Source organism: Vicugna pacos, chromosome 4, assembly GCF_048564905.1.
Source record: "Vicugna pacos chromosome 4, VicPac4, whole genome shotgun sequence".
Classification (NCBI taxonomy): Eukaryota; Metazoa; Chordata; class Mammalia; order Artiodactyla; family Camelidae; genus Vicugna; species Vicugna pacos.
This window is the reverse complement of record NC_132990.1, coordinates 25,880,362-25,903,161: the sequence shown is the minus strand read 5'-3', so window position 1 is coordinate 25,903,161 and position 22,800 is coordinate 25,880,362. Positions and strand designations below refer to the sequence as shown.

General features: G+C 35.7%; 1 long non-coding RNA gene across 3 annotated transcripts in view; it reads right to left on the bottom strand.

Moving 5' to 3' along the window:
• LOC140696019 (uncharacterized) overlaps positions 1-22,800 on the bottom strand; it is a 377,991-nt gene that overhangs the window by 46,082 nt on the left and 309,109 nt on the right. Inside the window, exons 5-6 of one of the 3 annotated variants that reach the window (XR_012071940.1) lie at positions 18,283-18,322; positions 18,067-18,122 (exon numbers count right to left, since the gene is read on the bottom strand). The exons of the other annotated variants lie outside the window; for them this stretch is intronic. This is a non-coding gene — a long non-coding RNA (uncharacterized lncRNA). Of the gene's footprint in view, positions 1-18,066; positions 18,123-18,282; positions 18,323-22,800 lie in introns of those variants that run through there. 3 annotated transcript variants of the gene reach the window in all.

The following is a 22,800-nucleotide window of genomic DNA, read 5'->3' as shown; positions in this document are numbered from 1 at the left end:
ATATCACGTATGAAAGGGCAAACTTCCTCTTCCCTCACTCTCTACATTATTTTTCCCTAACATATATTATTCAAATTCACATTTAAAATTTTTTCTGTTTATATATGGTTCTCTCCTCCCTCCCAACAAGGATGAAAACTCCCTGAGGGCAGCAGCTAAATCTGCTTCATTCACTACTGCAGCCTTACCATGCCCAGAGTGTCTGGCACATAATAGCAGCTCAGTAAATATTTAATGAGCAAATAAATAAATTTCCCTATCTCTCATATCTTTTGACAAAAGCTGTGTAGCTGCTGGATTTGCTGATGAAAACATCTGTGTGATTGTACCACCATAACTTTTCCTACTTTCGCTTTCTGGGTTTGCCTTCCTTCTGGACTACACTTTTTTTTTTCCTGTGAGAGAAGAGGTTTTACTCACAGGAAATGCTGAAAGAAAGAGCACTTAAACACCACTTAATGAGGCGTCATTTCCTGCCTCACATCTAATCTGTAAATTGATTTCCCAAGGAACAGAAATATGAAAACTACCAGGTTTTGCTTCTTGTTACAATGGCCTGAGCTCAGAGGTGCTACTATTTACTTATGTTTTATCTGATATCAGGAGGCTGCACAAGAAGGCAGTTCTAGAAGAGATCTGTGATGACAGGTGTACTGGGGGGAAGCGCCTGGGGATCTGGTCAGTGAGTCATGTTCTCAGTTTTCTTGACGTTTTGCTGTCTTACCCTCTTCCCCTCCTTTCTCTCTCTGTCTCTCTTAATCTCAAGGAGTGGCCTCCTACGTCTGCGTTGATTTGAAGTTGACATTCAGTTGGCCCCCTTATTGATGACTAAAAACTGAGGGACTATGGCATGAAGTGCTTGGGGGGGGTGCTGAATTTGTATGTTCTAGTCTCATTGCCTCTGCCTGGGAAACAGGTAAAAAAATCACTTAATTCTACAGAGCCTTTCATCAGAAAATGAGAAATTGCCTGAGATGATCTCTGAATTCCTATAATTCAAATATGCTAAGACTACGATATATGGCAGAACTTCCCAAGCGTTTTCCATGGAATTACAAATTCCACAAATGTCCCTAAAGAGCATGGTGGTCGGAGGGGACAGTGGACCAGGGCAAATAAGTCACAGAAATGAAAAGCATTATAACCGCTCAAGAAACGCAAACAGCATGTTAGCACAGTAAGTGCTGATCATTCATTATGTTCCCCCTACTTATTTACAGACTAAAGGTTCTCAGTCTTTTCTGTCTGTTCTTAGAAAGGAGTAGCACCATGTCCTTGATCATTTTTCCTCTTTTCCTTCTTCAGATAAATTACAAATTTCTTTGAATTGCAGTGGGTGAAGGTCTATAAGTATTTGAGAAGGTCCATCATGATTTGGACATGCACATAACAATGTTCCTGTGGGTTCATTTCCTGATCATCATCAGAATTTTATTAGCCCTTCCAGTAGCAGCAGTAACAGCAGTTCACCGAAGCAGTGTCTTTGGGGAACATCTTCGGACATCTCTTTTAGAAGGTTCTGGCTTAGATACCTTCAATGTTCATCTTCACTCTTCAGCTAGAAAGCATAACCGATCCCCTCTTTTACCTAATATTCCTTATTTAAAATGGAGGACGCCATTAGAATTTTCTCTTGCTGATAATAAATATCTCCAAGTCTTTGATTTCAGAGGAAGCAAACTGTCAACTTGTGGGCTTGAGCAAGTTTGGAGACAGTTAACTCATTTCACACAGTGATTTTTGTTGTTGGTGGTGGTGGTTTATTTTATGAACTGGGCCAATACGTAAGAAATCGGTGATTTTGCATAAATGCTCAAATTTCAGTTTTCACTTGGAGAAATCAGCAGTTCTGATACCACTGGTAAGCGTTCCTACATTGCAAAGCTGAGCTCGAGTGGGAGGTGCTCGCCCTCCTTAGAGCGAGCCGAGGATCTCTAGGGCACCACAGTGCCCATCATTCTCTGTTATGTTGCATATGTGTAGTCAGGCTGCCAGTTTCACCCATCATCAGACTTAACGCTGATTTTTCCCCTAGTGTAGAGAAATAGTTCTATGCACCAATTCCATTTCCATTATTTATACTATTGGCCTGGGTATGGTAAGTGTTTGTTTTTATTTTTGTTTATGTTTTTGTTTTTGGCAGGGGAAGGTAATTAGATTTATCTACTTATTTTTAAAGGAGATACTGAAGAACTGAGCCGAGGACCTTGTGCATGCTAAGCATGCACTCTGCTACTGAGTTATTCCCTCCCCCATGTACAGTAAGTTCTTGAATGGTTAACTCCCACTTTAAAACTTGCAGATGATGTGGTTTCAAATCTTAATTCTGGTCTCTCTTGTGAATGAGGTTTGCAGGCTTTGCTTTAAATGGAATGTGAAAAGGAAACAGTGTTCTCAAGATTGTCTAGCCAAAGTACAGTAGGACAAGTCTAGTCAAAGATTATTTATATGATATTAAACTGAGTATGGAATAGAATTGTTAAGTCCACTGAAAAAGCTATTTTCAAACACTACTCTTAGGCCAGGCCATCCTTATCCAAGATTTGTCTAGTTGGTTTATAGCTCTAAGAACAGCCCCTTACATATTGCAAGTCACCTGTGAGACGTTCATTGTTTCAGCAGTGAGAGGGGAACAAGAGACACATTTAGAAGAAGTGGTGTTGTCTTCACTAATTTGTTGTATTTTTTATATTCCACATATAAGTGATGTCATACAATATTTGTCTTTCTCAGTTTGACTTATGTCACTTAAGATAATACCCTCCAGGTCCATCCATGTTGTTGCAAATGGCACAATTTCATTCTTTTTTAAGGCTGAGTAGTATTCCATTGCATGTGCATACATCTTCTCAATCCATTCATCTGTTGACGGACACTTAGGTTGCTTCCATATCTTGGCAATTGCAAATAATGCAGCTATGACCTTAGGGGTGCATGTTTTTTTGAATTAGTGTTTTGGGGGTTTTTTTTTGGATATAAACCCAGGAGTGAAATTGCTGGCTTATGTGGTAGAGCTATTTTTAGTTTTGTGAGAAACCTCCATCCTGTTTTCTACAGTGGCTGTACCAATTTACATTCCCACCAAGAGTGTACAAGGGTTCCCTTTTCTCCACATCCTCGCCAACATTTGTTACCTGTGTTCTTTTTGATGATAGCCATTCTGATAGGTAAGAGGTGATACCTCATTGTGGTTTTAATTTGCATTTCCCTGATGATTAGTGACGCTGAGCATCTTTTTCTCTGTCTGTTGGCCATCTGCATGTCCATTTTAGAAAAACATCTTAAAAATGGGCAGAAGACCTGAATAATCAGGTTGTTTATTTTTTTTAATGTTGAGTTGTATGAGCTGTTTATATAATTTGGATATTAACCCCTTATCAGTCTTATCATTTGCAAAGATTTTCTTCCATTCATTAGGCTGTCTTTTTGTTTTGTTCATGGTTTCCTTTGTGGTGCAAAAAAGCCCTTAAGTTTAATTAGGTTCCATTTGTTTGTTTTTGCTTCATTCCCTTTGCTTTAGGAGACAGATCCAAAAACATACCGCCACAATTTATGTCAGTTTTCTGCCTGTAATTTCCCAGACAACAAACTAGTGAATACAGCAAAAAAGAAGCAGACTCACAGATACAGAGAACAAACCAGTGGTTACCAGTGGGGAGAGGGAAGGGGGAAGGGCAATACAGGGGTTGAGGACTAAGAGGTGTACACCATCATGTATAAAATAAGCTACAGGGATATACTGTACAACACAGGGAATATGGCCAACATTTGATAATAACTATAAATGGAGTAGAACCTTTAAAGATTATGAATCACTATTCACTATATTGTACACCTGTAACTTATACAACATTGTACACCAACTGTAAGTCAATAAACAAAAGAAAAGAAGAACTGGGGGTGGCCTGCATTCTTCCACTTATCAGCTGTGTGCTGATAAGTTATATCTTTGTTTCTTGGGTCTCAATTTCCACATTTAAAAAAAAAAGTGATTGCACTTTATTCCTCTGATCCAAAATAAAATAGCTTTGTCCTATCAAGCTTGTTCCAATTGTGAAAATGATTTTGGTTAAAAAGCATTCTGTTTTCCCCCTAATTTTCCAGTGCTTTAGTGCATGCCAGAATCTAGCCTATCTGACACTCTCTCAAAGGTTTGCGCCATTTCTAAAGTTTTCATTAAAAAAGAGACACAAATGAACTTATTTACAAAACAGAAACAGACTGACAGACATGGAAAACAAACTGATGGTTACCAAGGTGGGGAAGAGAGTGGGAAGGGATAAATTGGGAATTTGAGATTTGCAGATACTACTATATATATAAGTACATAAACAACAAGTTGCTTCTGTACAGCACAGGGAACTATATTCAAATTCTTGTAGTAACCTATAATGAAAAAGAATATGAAAAGGAATTTATGTATGTGTATGTATGACTGAGACATTATGCTGTGCACCAGAAATTGACACAACATTGTAAACTGACTGTACTTCAATTAACAAATGGAATTAAAAATAAAGTCTCCCTGGTTAGAAGCATTCCTGGTCACCTTTGATGCACACTCTTCCAGTCTGGACTTAGCGAGACGCCCTTCCGCTTGCTATGCCTCTACTTTCCTTCCTCACTGTGATCAGGTGTGAAAAGAGAATTATGATTTAAATTTTGGCATCTTTCTACTGTTCTCAGCTAGTTTTGTTTTTGAGATCTTTTTAGGCCATGGAAGTAGCCCTTTTTTGTACTGTATGTTTGTTATGACTTTTGCATTCCTAGCTTCCTAATATCTAGAGTGCCCGTTTAATATGCGTAGCCTTCCACACCCCTCAATATGAAGTTACTAAAGATGACATGGACACATCATCCCCATCTCCCAAAAGTAAGCGCTGAATATTCAGGTCATTATATTCTTTCTGCCTTTGGGGTCTAGAAATCTTAAGCTAGGGAAGTAGGAACTTGCCAGATGCTTTGCTTTTAGCCAAATTAGATTTCCAGTAAATACTTCTAATCTTTCCTAGACACTCTGATTTTAGTGAAATGCTATTACATAGGCAATGGTCGATCAATATAAGCTTTAATAATAGTTAAGAGGAAGGGTAATTAGAGTTAGAAATTGTAAGCCAAAGGTCTCAGTTTAAAGACGAGACTTCACATGCAGAAAAATGGGACGTACACTTTCTTTATTCGCATTCATTCTAAGTCCTTGTCAGAGTAATAGCAATGGAAATTTTGCCTGACTATGGATGCAAGAGTTGTTCTCATGAAACCCTGAGATGACCACTTAACCAACAGTTCCGACCATTTCATCTTAGCTTCCTTCCTATCCCTACCTACCACATGCTCTTCCCTATGACAGCTGAGAAGCCAAGGGCAGGAGCTTCCTGCAAGGCGACAGAAAGTGACACTTGTACCTGAGCAAAAACACATGGAGCATAGCATCACACAAGAACTAACAGAATCAGAAATCTACCTCTTCTGTTACTCAGATTACTTAGCCTTGGAAATCTGGGTCGTGTTTGGAAGTGAACTTTCCAAACTTTGCTCCTCTATCCTCTGCACGCAGTGAGCCTCCTCTAAGGCAGGGAAAGAGATGGTACCAGGACAGAGTCCTGAAGACAAAGGTCCCTCCTGGAATTGTCATTTTCTTGAATTTTAAAGCCAGAGACAGGGTAGGAGGGAGCATACCTCTGACTCTCTTATTTCTTACCTCCTCTCTTCTCATGACATTTTCTTACCATAACTAATCTCATGTCCCTTATCATCCTTCTCTAAATTCCCAAAATGACACCAGCCCTTGCTGCAAAGCCCAGACGTCTGCTGCCGTCAGCGGGCGCACTTCTGGCTGCGGACCTCCTCTTCATTCTCCAGGGCACCTATATGTAACCTTGCTGATTAGGGAAGACTTTCCAGTGGGTAGCAGACAATAGTAATTCATGTCGTAAAGCTGCCTCACACTGTAAGCACAAACTAGTAGACAAAGCAGATGTCTCTTTTCTCCAGAGAGAGCGGTGTGGCCCCACGGCCTTGACCTAGCGTCAAGTTAAAATCACTGACAAGACAAAGTAGTAAAACTCACATCATCATCCACCAAACCGCATAAGGGACCTCAAGAGTAAAAGCAGAAGGCTTCATCATTCCCACTTTGATTAGAAAAGCAACAGGCAGCTACCTTGCACAGCATAATAAAATGTTAATTATTTGCTGTCTTTCGTCTTAGCATAGGAAACAAATTGCCCAGAATAATTTAAATATACTTTATATGCTAAATACAAAGAGATCTAACTTTTTATTGCTTGTCAGTGTTGCTCTATGAAATTTCAAAGCAAGCTTTTCTTCCCTGGAAGCACGTGCATGGAAGATGCTACACATGAGTCTATCAGAAAAAAAATACATGTATTTATGTAACCTTATGGTAGAGCCATACAAAGTTGAAACTAATCACTTCTCCCCTATTACTTTTCTCTTCAAGTGTATTTTATTTTTGTCATCACGAATTAATGGAAATGAGCATATTTGTAAATTTTAAATTAAATCTGCCAGTTTATATACTATAGTTTCCTACAAGCTAAGTTTTAAGTTTGTTTAGGAAAAAAAAATTGAACCTGAAAACCATTTTAAACACAGACACTGATCAAAACATGATTAGTGTGATGACTGTGTAAATATTACTTCATTAGGTTTGAAGGCAAGACCCCTTTAGAATAGAGATTTTTGAGTTTATCCCTTTAGCTCAAAATGGGACTAAATTGAGTACTGAATTAACAGGTCATTTGTTGTTTAATTATGTAAAGTTCCAGTAAAAATCATGGTTCATGGAACCTTAAGATACACTTACCATAACATTTTGAAAGGTAGAAATCTTATTTTCCTTCATGGGTACTTAGAAATTATAGTTGAATGAGTTTGTGAACATAAATAGAAACTTTTCTCCTGACTAGAGGTGTTGGACCCTCCATCTGGCTACCTTCCCACTCAGGTAATTACACCAGGCCATTGGAAATTACCCCTAAAGTCCTAATTAGACACAATCTTCTTTGCTTCCTGTTGTAAACTGCTGCTTTGAGTCTCGCTCTGAAGTGTGTTTCAAATCCGTGCCCACTCCTCATCTTCCTGACTATTCTTGTGACTTTGCTAATTAATGCTCAAAATGACACTACGCGATCTGCAAGGGGCTATGGACTTGCAACAGCTCATCACCAACTCCACCACCGACATTTCACAAGGGCCTCTTCAGTTTAACAAAGTGAAGTTGAGGTGGAAACAATAAACATTCATGACAACGGTGGTGCACACCATCAGCAATATTGCTTATTTTTCCCCTAAATAATTCTCCAGCACCTACCACGCCCTCTAGAAGAGGGAGCTTTGAACCAGGTGCTGAATCACTTTGCAAGTGTGAATGATTATGTTATTAACAGTTCACTGTATAAGGGTAACACCTGCAGCAGTGAATCATCTTAATCAGTTTAATAGAATCCTTTAAAAATTGCCTCAATGAAGCACCAAAACCAAGAGAGAATTTCCCCCGAAACGTGAAGAAGTGAAACAAAATTATGAAAAGTGCATGTTCTCAAATATAAAATAATTTTACTACAATATTTATTTTCACAAAGGCTATTTAGCTATAGGTCATATTATCCTGGAAGCTTCTATAAAAGTTTCTGGGAATGTATAAAACCAGCATGTAATCCTTTTGTTGAACCTGTTTTAAAGTCATTCTCTAAGTTATGCACATATTTATATACGTATTGGCATATATATTGGGTAAAGACTTTAAAGCTGCCCCAATGAAGAGATTATATATATATATATATAAAATCTTATATATATATATATATATAAGATTTTATATATATATATGTAATTAAAACTTTTCATTTTTTAAAAATTAAAATAACAAAAATTATGCAAATGGAGTAACGCCCTCTCTAAAGTCTAAAGAAATATGTTATTCTATAAAATTCCATGCGTCAGATAAGAAAAATGAGGGAAACTGCATCAGAATTTGCTCTTACTGAAATTTTATCTTCTTGAGATTTTTAGAAATGGTTTAAATTATAGGGTTGAGATAGGTCAGAACAAGATTTTTCTTTTTTTTTAACTTCTCTATTTTTGGTAATTGGCTAGCATTTGCATTGTTTCAACTACTTTTTAATAAATTCCAAGCTTTGGATACTGAGCATTTCTATGTAACATTACTGACAGGATTAAACAGATACACCACAGAAGGAGGTAATTCAGCAATTTAAACTCTTTTACAGGCATAATGAAGTGAGAGTTTCTGGAAAAAATATTTGGTGGATTATTTCTTTTCCAGAAATGTCCTCTTGCTTGAAGAAAGATTTAAACTGTTAGAGGTTTTGATTTTTCATTCAAGTATGTGATTATTTTTCTTATTTTCTGCTGGGGAAATCCTGATGGACTATTCCTTAGTCTCCAAAGGTGGTCAGTGTCGGATTAAAGCAAGACAAGGTCAACGTTGGTCATCCGACAAGAGGAGAATTATCAATTACAGGCACAGGTTATGAAGGGCTGGTGCTGGGTATCACAGTGTTGTTACTAACTACATTTTGGTCAAGACAGTCAAGAAGGTTTGCCCCATGGAAAGTGAAAAGGGTAACAACTTCTAAACTGTGTTATGCTCACATCAAACACTGGAAGTCTGTTCTACTTTCTTCCTCTACCTTCAGAGCCCAAGATTCCAAAACCAGAACAAGAACTGGATGGTTACTCTGGAGATGTGGCACACTCTTTGTAAATATTTACATCATAAAATTTAGAACCTACCATCGAGCTATGATGTTGACCCTCCAGCACGACATTTCTAAAAGTTCCTTCACATGGGACCAAGGCAAGTCATCAGAAATAAATAGAAAAATATTTGAAGAGAAAAGACGTGATTATAATGAATTAAATGCTTCCCAGTACCTACATCAAGCAGGCTTTTAATTCACAGTACTAAAATATCTGGGCAGTTAAGGATCCTCTATTTCCATGGAGAAGGCACTCAGCTACTTGGGAGGCAGCGTGATGTAGTGGAAAGAACATGGTTCAGAGGCTCACAGACCTGAATACCCATCCTAGCTCACACGCGTAATAGCTCCATAAACTCGGGCAGTCACTTCTTTCAGCTACAGTTTTCTCATTTTAAAAACATTTCCTTCACGATGTCTTTTGAGGACTGGACATGATGACGAAAAGTACCTAGCAGACTGCCTACTGTATTGTGACAATCCAGAGGGACAGCAGTATCGATGTTTTCTGTTTATTAAAATGGAATTATCACTTGCAGTGACTTCACTTAGTAATGCCAGCAAGACATCAGTACTTCTAAATAACTCGTCTTAGTGACAGGATCTTACATGGTATTTAAAACATAATAGTCTTTCAACTGGTATCTGAACTTCCCTGACTTGCTCCTTTACATTTCAGTTTTCTTCCTCTGTTCCTGGTATACACTCTTTAATGATGCTAATCCAATGGCCTTCCTAGATGATAAGCTTCACCAGGGAAGGAGCTGTGCTGATGCTGTTCACACTTAGCATGATGCCATTAGTGAGTACTTACTGAAAAAACAAATAACTGAAGGAAAGCACTAAAAGTTCTTATTATTGCCATGCAGTATAGTAGCCTAAGAGTGTGACTCACTGATCTGGCAAAAACTACCTAGTAGATCAAAATCAGTTTCCATGACGGTAGGAAGATATGAACTAGCTGGCTAAATTGCCTTAATATATTTAAAAAATTTTAGATACACATGAAAGCAGAGGGGATAGTATAGTCACCTCTAAGTCCCCGCCACCCAGCTTTGGGAGCCATCATCTTCCAAAAGATTGTGTTTTTCCTAGTCATCCTTCAAAACATGAAACAGAAAATCTCTCTAGTGGGGCAGTTTCTCGGCCCAGGTTGTCCAGGCATAAGCCTCACTCTTCAATTATACTCACACAAGGGCCCAGTCAACCCGAATATGAATTGGCAGGTACGAAGCAGTTCAGGTGCCCAAGAACTACAGTTACTAGAAATTTATTTTAAAGAATACAACATAATTATATTAAAATTATTAAAGACATAAGTCAAGGAATTGAAAACAGCAGTTTGCAGGAGTCAGCCATTCTTAGACACAAAGTAAAACCAAGGAAGCCAAGAAATGGCTTTGTGGGCAGAGGAGCCCATGAACAGTGATAGTGCCTGAGAATTTCCAAGAATTAATGAAAGTAAGTATCACACGTAAGAAGTACAGTGAGCTATACAGAATAAGCAGAAACAAAGTCGCATCCATTTTATTAAAATCTCTGAACATGAATGACGAAGAGAAAACTGTAAATGTAAAGAGAGTAGAAAGATAATTTTCAAAGGAATCTAAATGATAGAAACAGATTTCTCAACAACAACAACAGAAGCCAAACAATAGAATCATTTCTATATCAAGCCAAGAGAAAATAATTTTCAGTGAGGAATGCCCAGCTAAACAATCTTTAAGAGAGAGGTGAAATAAAAACATTTTCATATAAAGACTGAGAGGAATGCACTCCAAGAACTACTACTGTATCATCTTATTCAGAAAGAGGAAATAGAAACTCAGCAAGGTGTGTGATACAAGCAACAAAGGTAACATAACAAAAAATGATAAACAACAGGTAAGCCTAAGTAAGCAATGACTGTATAAATAATAATAATAATAATGACTAATTTGGGGGAATAAAATAAAGCTAAAAAGAAAATAATGAAAAACAATAATCTAGATGTCAGGAGGGAGGTAAGTAGTACTGAAGTACTTAGCATATCATTGTGTTGAGAAGTCGTGCCGGTATGTTCTGTTTGCCCCACCTGATACAGTTTTTACTCTCCTCCACCTACCCTCTGCCCTGAAAGGCTGACCTGATGTATTACATCATTATGATCCTAAGCCCCTGGTTTCTGGTTGAGTTCAGCCAACTGAGAGTCCTGGCAGAAGATCAGAGAGAGGCAGAAAGGGAAGTCAAATGTATTTATTTCCCCTGTTCTCTTCCTCTGGATTTACCCATGACTGGCTGTATCTTTCAATAAGGTTACCACTGGAACCAAAGAAAGAGAGACACCATGCTTCCAGTTCCTATCAATTTTCCCTCTTTGTTTTGAGACTAGGAATAGTGACAGTTCCCCTGCTGCTTTCACTCTCTAATATGAACCCAGTTACCCCCCTCATCTTTGTAAATAGCCCCTTGATAAATTGAGTCTCTACATATTATTTTCATTTGAAAGTTGTTGCTTCCCTTTTGACTTCTGACAGACACAGAAGGCAGAAGACAAATGTACTGATTAAACTGACACTCTGTGAAGTTAAAAACGAGAAACTTAATGGTAGTCAGAAAAAGAATAGAAAGTGAATGATCAACTTGTGAAGGAAAGGAAAATCAAAGAGATTAAAAGATAAGACTCAATCCAATAAAATGCAGAAGAGAGGGGGAAATGGTAAACAAAAAGCACAAAACAAAAATGTAGAGAATAATTAAATAAGAGTCCCAGTGCTGGTTACAGCACAGTAGCCTCTAAGACTCATCCTTTACAGATTAAAATTGTAAAGGTTGGAACAACAACAAAAAAACCCCACTTCAAAACAAAACAAAAAGAAAGGACACACAACACAGTACAACAACAAAACCCTCAATTCTTAGAAGGCATTAGAGAACATCCAAAGGAGGCAGAAACTATAGGAAATTCAGTTCTTGAAAGACAGGCAGTTTACTAGGTGAGCTGCACATTGACCAGGCACTTCCCAGTTCTCTGAGGGCTAGGGAGGCATCTCACATCACTGGGAAGACCAGGGATTTAGGGCTGCCAGAGAGACTTGAAATAAGTGGGGAGAAAACCATGGAAAGGAGAGAATCAGAGGAGAGAGGGCTAGGCTCTACACTGCAAATGCCCTCCAATTGCTCTCTGACTCCTAAACTGGGTCAGGGCCAAGCCTGAAGGAAATGAATAGAAAGCACTAACTGAGAGGCTAAAGGGCTGAAGAGAGGTTTCAGCAGCTGGGGAGACAGTTTCAGGTTCAAGTCCCGGTGAGCACGGCGGCCATTTCCAGTTGTTCACTGGGATTCCAGAGGGCCATGCCTGAGAAATCAGGGCGAAATTGGACTACATAAGCTCTTATAAATCCTCTATGGCAAGACTTGCAAACTATGTCTGTTTTTGTAAATAAAGTTTTATTGGATCACAGTCATACACACCCATCGCTTACATACTGTCTATGCCTATGGCTGCTTTCATGCTACAACAGCAGAGTTGAGTACTTGTAGCCCCTGCCCCCAAAAATCCTTCAAGATTTCCCATCTGACCCTTTTAGTGGCCACTTTTGAACAGGAACTAACTGACCCACTGGTGCTACATCTGCCTACAAAGACACTGGCCTACATTGGAAGAAAATAGCATTTAGATTCTTAACAATTTTTTATCCACATTGACATTACATCAAAAATCATGAGGCATGCTACAACAGTACATACCCACTGGAAATCAAGAAAAACAACTTACCAGAGAAACAAATCTTTTTTTAAAATATTTTTTATTGATTTATAATCACTTCACAATGTTGTGTCAAATTCCAGTGTTCAGCACAATTTTTCAGTCATTCATGGACATATACACACTCATTGTCACATCTTTTTCTCTGTGAGTTATCATAACATTTTGTGTATATTTCCCTGTGCTATACAGTGTAATCTTGTTTATCTATTCTACAATTTTGAAATCCCAGTCTATCCCTTCCCACCCTCCACCCCCCTGGTAACCACAAGTCTGTATTCTCTGTCCATGAGTCTTTAGATTCCACATATGAGCGATCTCATATGGTATTTTTCTTTCTCTTACTGGCTTACTTCACTTAGAATGACATTCTCCAGGAGCATCCATGTTGCTGCAAATGGCATTATGTTGTCGGTTTTTATGGCTGAGTAGTATTCCACTGTATAAATATACCACACCTTCTTTATCCAGTCACCTGTTGATGGACATTTAGGCTGTTTCCATGTTTTGGCTATTGTAAATAGTGCTGCTATGAACATTGGGGTGCAGGTGTCATCCTGAAGTAGATTTCCTTCTGGGTACAAGCCCAGGAGTGGGATTCCTGGGTCATATGGTAAGTCTATTCCTAGTCTTTTGAGGAATCTCCACACTGTTTTCCATAGTGGCTGCACCAAACTGCATTCCCACCAGCAGTGTAGGAGGGTTCCCCTTTCTCCACAGCCTCTCCAGCATTTGTCATTTGTGGATTTTTGAATGACGGCCATTCTGACTGGTGTGAGGTGATACCTCATTGTAGTTTTGATTTGCATTTCTCTGATAATTAGTGATATTGAGCATTTTTTCATGTGCCTTTTGATCATTTGTGTGTCTTCCTTGGAGAATTGCTTGTTTAGGTCTTCTGCCCATTTTTGGATTGGGTTGTTTATTTTTTTCTTATTGAGTCGTATGAGCTGCTTATATATTCTGGAGATCAAGCCTTTGTCGGTTTCATTTGCAAAGATTTTCTCCCATTCCGTAGGTTGTCTTCTTGTTTTACTTCTGGTTTCCTTTGTTGTGCAGAAGCTTGTAAGTTTCATTAGGTCCCATTTGTTTATTCTTGCTTTTGTTTCTTCTAGGAGAAAATTTTTGAAATGTATGTCAGATAATGTTTTGCCTATGTTTTCCTCTAGGAGGTTTATTGTATCTTGTCTTATGTTTAAGTCTTTAATCCATTTTGAGTTGATTTTTGTATATGGTGTAAGGGAGTGTTCTAGCTTCATTGTTTTACATGCTGCTGTCCAGTTTTCCCAACACCATTTGCTGAAGAGCAGAGAAACAAATCTTGTTTCTGTCGAGATTTAGATATTTTAAATAGAAGACGAGCACTTAATTTTTAAATTCATTTTTAGTTTGCAAAATTATAGACAGAAAAATTTCAAAAATAGTCTCTCAAAGTTGTCATCTACTCTTCACTTCGCTTTCTTCAATGTTACTGTCTCACTGTATATAATCACTGTATAATTTTCTAAATCAAAAAATTAACATTAAGTTAACATTGTTAACCTCAGACCTTATCTGAATTTCATTAACTGTTCGACTAATTTTCATTTTCTGATTCAGGATCCAACCCTGGATCTCACAGTGCATTTACTTTTCATGTCTTTTTAATCTCTTCTAATCAGGAGCAGTTTTACAGCACTATTTTTTTTTCTTTTATGACCTTGATACTTTTGAAGTGTACTGGCTAGTTATTTTGTAAAATGTGTCCCAGTTTGTATTTGTCTCATGTTTTCTCATGATTGGATTGATGTTATTCATGTCTTTTTTTTCTTTTTTTGGCAAGAATACTACAGAGTTACTTTTGCATCCTTTGCTGTGCATAATATTATTAAGTACATGATGTCAACATGCCTTATTACCAATGATGTAAACTTTGCTTGATTAAAGGAGTGTCTGCCAGGTTTCTCCACTGTAAAGTTATTATTTTTCCCTTTGTAATTAATAAGTATCATGTGGGAAAATACTTTGAGATCATGCAAACATCCTGATTCTCATCAGACTTTCACCTAGGAATTTCAGCAGCCACTGATGATTTTTATGTACAAAAATTACTCCCATGTAGTTTGCCAAATGGGGATTTTATTTCTATTGCAATCATTCCTTCTGCACTAATTAACTAGAATTTTACTGCCTGGAACAGTTATCTGTTTCATCACTAATTTATTGATTTCGCTATTTTTATATATTAGTTTGAACTCATGGATATGTTATTTTATCTTATGGGTTATAATTCATCACTGCCATTACTTATTGTTGCTCAAATTGTTGCTTATTTCATCACTGGCAGCAAGAAATGTCCTTTGGACATGCCCCCAAATTTTTTGAGTACTTTCTTAATATCTGGCCCATAAGCTGTTCCAAGTTCATCTGAATACAGGTAAAGAGAAAACATCCAATTGAGAGACAACAACATTAAAAATGAAAGTGGCATTTAAGAGACACATAGAATATGGGCATGAGTTAACACTTATGGAAAGGAAACTCGAGAAAGAGAGAATAGAAAATGGAGCAGAAGAAATATCTGAAACAATAACGGTTGAAAACTTCCTAAAACAAATTCCAGAAATCAACTCACAAATTCCAAAACAGTCAGGGGAACCTAAGTAGGATAACTGGAAAGAGAATTTTACTTAGAAATTGCAGACAAATTACTAAAAACCAAATAAAACAAGAAAAATATAAAAGCATCCAAAGAAAGAAAGATATATTAACTTCTAATTGATAAAAATTATTCTAATGTCTAAATTCAAAACAGAAACTATAGAAGCCATAACTCAGTGGGATAACATTTAAAGCTAGTCTCAACACATTTTTTAACAAAAGGACATATTTGAGTATGTTCTTTGACACCTAGTGAAATAAATGAGAAATAATTCATAAAAAAGATAAGTAAAAATAAACAAATACTTTGAATTAAAGCAACACACTAAAAAAACAATCCATGAGTCAGAGAAGAAACAGCAAGGGAAAGGAGAAAATATTTTGATCTGAACAAAATAAAAATAGAAGACATCAAAGTATGAATATTATAAATAAAAGTGCTTATGGAAAAATGTCTTAAATATAGATATTAGAAAAGAAACTCAATGATCTATAAATTTCCATCTTAAACTAGAGAAATATCTGATTAAACTCAAAAGAAACTAGAAAGAAACAGCAAACATAAGAGCAGAAATAATTGACTTTAGAGCTCTAAAAGGTGAGCGCTATTTATGATTGCCAAGATAGGGAAGCAACCTAAGTGTCCATCATGAGATGAATGGATAAAGAGGATGTTGTATATACATATATACATTGTGTATGCACACACACACAATGAAATATTACTCAGCTGTAGAAATGAATAAAACTGCCATTTACAGCAACATGGATGGATCTAGAGATGATTATACTATGAAGTAAATCAGACAAAAAAGACAAATATCCCATGGTATCACTTATTTGGGGAGTGTAAGAAAAATGATACAAATGAATTTATTTACAAAACAGAAAGAGATTCATAGACATAGAAAATAAATGTATGGTTACCAAAGGCAAAAGGGAAGGGGAGGGATAAATTAGGAGTTTGGGATTAACAGATATACATCACTGTATATAAAGTAGATAAATAACACAGACCTACTGTATAGAACAGGGAACTATATTTAGTACCTTGTAATCACCTATAATGGGAAAAAAATCTGAAAAATATACATACATATATACATATATATAATTGAATCACTTTGCTGTACATCTGAAACTAATACAACATTTTTTTAATACAACATTGTAAATTAACTATACTTCAATAAAAAAAAGATGACAACAAAAATAACCAAAAAATAAAGGAGGAAAAACTTTTTATATAGAAATTATTATTTCTAGTGATATAGAAAAAATTTGACAAAAATTAGTAACTGTTAATGACAAATCTATCAGCAAACTAAGAATAAAAGGAATTTTCTTTAACCTGATAAAGAATTTCTATGTTGAAATATTGAATTTCCCTCTAAGACCAGGAACAAGGCAAAGATTTCTTTTTTTCTTACTTTTGTTTTATATTTCATAGAAGTCCTTGTCTAATATGGCATCAGATAAAAGGCATAAAGACTAGAAGGAAGACATAAAACTGTCTTTTTAAATTTAAAAGAAAATGCAAAACAATCTATAAACTTTTAGAATAAATAAACTTAGCCATGTTAGAAATTATAGAAATTAAATTATATATCTCTATATACTATAACTACTATATACCAGAAACAAAAACAATGGGAAATAAAATTTCAAACAAGGCCATTTTTAATAGCATTGAAAAAATTTAGATACTTTGAAATAAGTTTAACAATCTATTTAAATTAAAAAATGTAAATTTAAAAGCTTCCATAACAAAAACAATAAAACATAATTGAAAAATTTATAAAAGATCTAAATAAATGGGGCAATATGCCATGTTCATGGATTGGTAGACTCCTTATCATTAAGATGTCAATACTTCCCAAACTGAATTATAACTTTAATAAGATCAAATCAGAATGCCAGAAGTTTTGACTGTATGTAAATTGATGAGTTGATTCTAAGATTTATATGGAGACTCAGAGGATCTACAATAATGGCCAAGAGAATCTTGGTATATCAAAGTGAAGTTTTAGATCTTATTTTTCATTTCAAGATTTACTACAAAGATTTACTACATTAGCATGACAAAATGGTAGTGTCACAAAACGAGCAAATATTTTAATGGAACAGAACAGAGAGACCAAAAACAGGCCCACACTTAAATGGCCACTTAATTTCTGAGAAAGACATTAAAGGAATTTATGGAAGAAAGGTTAGTCTTTCAATAAACAATGTTGAAGTATAGGAAACATATGGGAAAAAAAAATCTTGACTCCTTCCTCACACTATTCCCACAAGTCAATTCAAGATGGACCATAGACATAAATGTAAAAGCAAAGATTATAAAGTTTCTAAAAGAAAACCTAAGACAATATTTTCAGAAATCAGGGTGACCAAAGATATTTTAAATGCCATACAGAAAGCACTAGTAATAAAAATTAAAAATGATAAATTAGATTTGATAAATATTAAAAGCTGCTGTCATCAAAGACTCCAATGAGAAAGTGAAAAGGCAAACCACAGACTGAAAGAAGGTATTAGTAATACATATGTCTGATAAAGGACGAGTCTTCAAACATACAAATTCAATAAGAAAAAGACTGAATTTTGAAAAGGAAAAGGACTTGAACAGGCACTTCATGACAGGCACTGGGAGGATATCCAAATGGCTGAGAAGCACACCAAGATATTCTTTGCATCATTACTCTTCAGAGACAAAATAAATTCACAATGAGATAATACTACACATTCATCAGAATAACTGAAATGCAAAGTACTGGCAAAATGTGACTCGATTGGAGCTCTCCTAGATCACTGTTCAGAGTGTCAAATGGTAAAACATTATGGAAAATTGGCAGTTTCTACTATATGTAGTTGTATGCTTTCCATGTGACTCAGCAACTCCAGTTTTGGGAATATAAAGAAATAAATGTCCATCAGAAGACATGAAGAAGAATGTCCATGGCAGTTTGATTCAAAATACATAAAATCTAAAAAAAAAATGATACAAATGAATTTATTTCCAAAATAGAAACAGACTCACAGACATAGAAAACAAACTTACCAAAGGAGAAAAGAGGGGGATGAATTTGGAATTTGGGATTAACAGATACACATCACTATATATATAATAAGTAAACAAGGACCTACTTTATAGCAGAGGGAACTATATTCAATATCTTCCAAAAACCTATAAGGGAAAACAGTATGAAAAGAATTTATATGTATATGTATATATAACTAAATCACTTTGCTGTACACCTTAAACATTATGAATCTACTATACTTCAGTAAAAATAATTAAGACATAAATATACAAAAACATTTTTAAAAATTAAAAGGAAAAAAACACAGAAAACCCCAAAATAGCCTTAAAAAGAAACAGCCCAAATTCCCATCAGTAGAAGAATGGAAAAATTGTAATATAGTCATACAATGAACTACGAAAAAGTATTAAAAATCAAACAAACTTTAAAAACACACAGAAAACTACTAGTATATGCCACAACATGGATAAATCTGACAGGCATTATAATGAACAAAGGAACCAAGCATAGAAGAGTATCTATTTTATGATTCCATTCATATGAAATTAAGAGTAGTCAAAACTATTTGATAATCATAAATATCAGATAGTGGTTAGCACTATATGGCTTAGATAAGACAAGGAGTCTTCTGCAGTACTGGATATGTTCTATATCTTGTGAGTAACTACACTCATAAGATATATATTTTAAAATCATCAAACTTTTCATTTAAAATTACACGCTATATATCAACTTTTTCAATGAAAAGAAACAGGATAATCACAATAAATATACACGGACAAAATTCACCAGTAAAAAAATATATTAAGTTGGAATATAAAGTAATCCATTTATGTGCTGTTTATAAGATAGTCTGAGGCATAAAACCATTAAAATGTTGAAAACAGATTCAAAATTCATAGTAAAAAGAGTCCAAATAAAACAAAAGCAATCTTGAAGAAAAATGTAGAAAATAAGGAAGGTGATAGCAGGATTTGACTTACTACAATGAAAATTTACTATAAAGCTATATTAATCAAGATACTATGGCATTGGTAATGAAAAAAGATTCATCCTATTAAAAAAAGATTCATCAACAACTCATTTATATATAGGATTAATGTATGTATGATTGCTTGCAGTATGACTGACAGAGAAGTATTCTGTATGTAAATTGTCCATATTGAAGAATGTGCTATTTCTAATTCACATCATTTAAAAATATTTCTAAATAGGTAAAATAAGAAAATTTTACAAAGAAAAATTGTAAATATATTAGAATAATGTGTGGGAAAATATGTTGGGCGTTTGTGAAATAAGGTAAAAATAGAAATCACAGGGAAAAAAACTTGTGAACGAGTACCTTAAAAAGTGCAGTAGGATGAAATGCACAATATAAGTGAAAATCACCTTCACTCATCATCATTATGGGTATATCAGCAACAACGGGGAAGAAATATCTTCAAGTGTTAGAGCAAATGATTCATTTCTAAATTATAAGTTTAAAAGCTTCAAACACGAATATCAAAAAGGACTGACTACCTAGATCAAAAGAGTGAGCAAAGGATATGAAAGGACATAAAAGAAAGTTACATGTGCATGCCTATTCAAAGTATGAAAAGATGGCAAACCTCACCAGCAGTCAGAAAATAGGCAAATTAAAATAATGAGAATTCATTTACATGTATCAGCTGGGCAAAATTATACATCCTGTTAACACAAAATGTGTAGAAAGAGTGAAATTCATCTAATTTTAGGGTGAGAATATTTAGAACAACCAATTTGTAAAGAAAGTTGGCAACAGCTAGGAAAGTTCTACATATGTTATCAACTATGTGTGAGGTATAATAATGGGACACCAAAAATGTCCACATCCTAATTTCTGGAACCTGTGAATATGTTACTTTACATAACAACAGACTTCGCAGATGTGATTAACAATCTGGCTATAAGAATGGTAGTATGAATTATCCAGGTGGACTTGGTATGATCACAAAGGTCCTTGGAGGTGAAAGAGGAGCAGGAGAATCAGAGGAGGTGTGATGACAGAAGCTGGCTTTAAAGATGGAAGGGCGCCACAAGCCAAGGGATGTGGGCTGTCTCCGAAAACTGAAAAAGGTAAGAAAATCGATTTTTTTTTTCCCAAAGCCTCTCCTCTGAAAAGATCGTGGTGCTGCTAATACCTTGATTTTAGCCCAGTGAGACTATTTCAGACTTCTGACCTCTAGAATTGTAAGATAAAAATTTGAGTTGTTTGAGCCACTAAGTTTGTGGCTCTTTGTTACACAGTAATAGAAAAGAAAATACAATTGAGCATTTCCATTTCTAGATACTTACCTTAAAGTATCTGAAGGCTTATGCAAGATATCCTTGGAACAAAACTAAATGTCTCTAAGTAGGAAAACAAACAAACTGCAGTTCATTTATATTTGCACTATTCGATGATGGTTCAAAAGAATTCATTAGGTGTATATTTTCAACGTGGAAACATTTCAGAAGTATATTCTTGAGTGAAAAAGCAAGTGCAAAAGGCAAAGGCAATATATTTACCTTTGTAACAACTGGCTACAAATATAGTAGATTAAATCTACATAAATTTATTCTCTTATAGTCCTGGCGGTCAGGAGCCCAAAATGAGTCTCACAGGGCTAACATCAAGGTGTCATCAGGGCTCACTCCCCTGGAATCTCTAGGGCAGAACCCATTCCCATGCCTTTTCTAGCTTCTGGTTCTTGTTCCACTTCACCTTTTCTCCTTTGCTTCCATTATCGCACTGCCTCCTTCTGTAGCCAAATTTCCCAGGCTTCCCTTTAATAAGGATATTTGTGATTGTATTTAGGGTCCATCTGGATAATCCAAGATACTATCCTATCTCAAGATCCATAACTTGATCATACTTGCAAAGTCTCTTTTGCCATGTCAGGTAATGGTCACAAATTCTAGGGATTAGGACCAAGATATATTTGTGATCCATTATTTAGTCTGCCAAAGAGTAGGTTAGCTATTATTTTAAGGCACAAAAATTCAAGATACATACACTTAATATATGTGAACATATTTGAGTGAAAATAGCGAAATAAAGGACCTTCTGAAATGGCACAAAAATGTCAAATCCAAATTTCTCAAAATATTTTTTCAAATTTTCTAATATTTTAATATCAGTGAGCAAAAAATAAGTGACAATTGAACCACCTGCTTCATTACAAGAACTACCAACTCCCCAGCCTAGAACTAGAGCCCTCACTGTCTTCTAACTCCAACTCAATCAATTCAACACATAATCACTTGTAACATACCTATGTGCAGTTATACTTTTTCACATTGGTGTGCACTGATTAAACAGAAACTGATTTTTTTCAATATGTACCTTATCAACTTGACAAATAAAGAATCAGACTTAAAAAAGGACAGAAACCAGGGAAATTTCAGAGAAATAAGTGGAAGGAATTATGGGCTGTTTTAGGAGAGCCACCCTAAGTGGTATGAGTGAAGAGTTCAATGAGCTCTTCATTCAACTGGATGAAAGGATGGATGGGTGAAGAGTTTACAGAGATCTGAGGAAAGTAAAAAGGTACAAGAGTGGAAATAAGATCATATCAAAGAAAAGCTGCAGTATCATCCAGGAATGTTGAGTACTCAAGTCAAGTTAGCAGCCATGAACGTATGAATGATACCAATCTGCCATGTTTTTCTTTCTAACAACACTCAGTCTTAAGGCGAAGATACACAAAAACCTAATATCTTGGTTTACCCAGGGCTAAGTTTTTCCCAAGAGGTACAACAAAAAGAAGGGATGAGAGTGAAAAAACCTAAGCACGAGTGGTTTTACTAATATTTCACGGGAATTAAGCCCAATAATGTGAGTAGTGAGGAGAAGAGAGGGCAGATAGATAGGATGAAAGTGATCAAGCTGACGAACTGAAGGCCACCATGTGGTCAATTTTTGCAGTAAATACAACAGAAGGATAGGACAATGGAATGTTGGGATGACGATTTTCAGAGGTGGAACAATTTCAGACGATGACAATGTCAGAATATGACCACAGAAGGAGGCTGGTTCTCTGAAATGGAAGAAAAGCCCCCAATGATGAGAATGCAAAGACTCATGCAAGGGTGTAGTACTAACTAGGTGATCAGCACAGGCATATGGTTGATTCTGATAATGTCGGGAGCTTGGATTGAGAATACAACTATTAGCCAGGTATAAACAGTCTTCAATAAATCAGGCTAAATAACCAGAAAAATACCCTAAACAATTAAATAGATGACGGTGCATCACTGAGGAAGGGAATTCAAGACAGAGTAGGTTAGCTATGGAGGGTAAGACTATCAGCCCAGCTTTGAATACATTGAATTTGAGTTTCTTACATGGTAGCAAAATAGATCTTCCAGTAGGCAGCTACCACATAGTTTGGAAAGTTAAGAAAATAAACCGGACACTACCAGCTTAAAGACAGTAATTTAATTAAGGAAACTAGAAAGAGATAAACCAAGTAGTCTGTAAAGATGGCTTAAATTCTTTCAAAAATGTATGTGTTATATATCACTGATTGTATTTTCATAACTGAAATTACAGCTTCTAATTGTATGTGGGCTTATAATTTATATATTCCTTATATTTTATACACACAGTTTTGTCAAA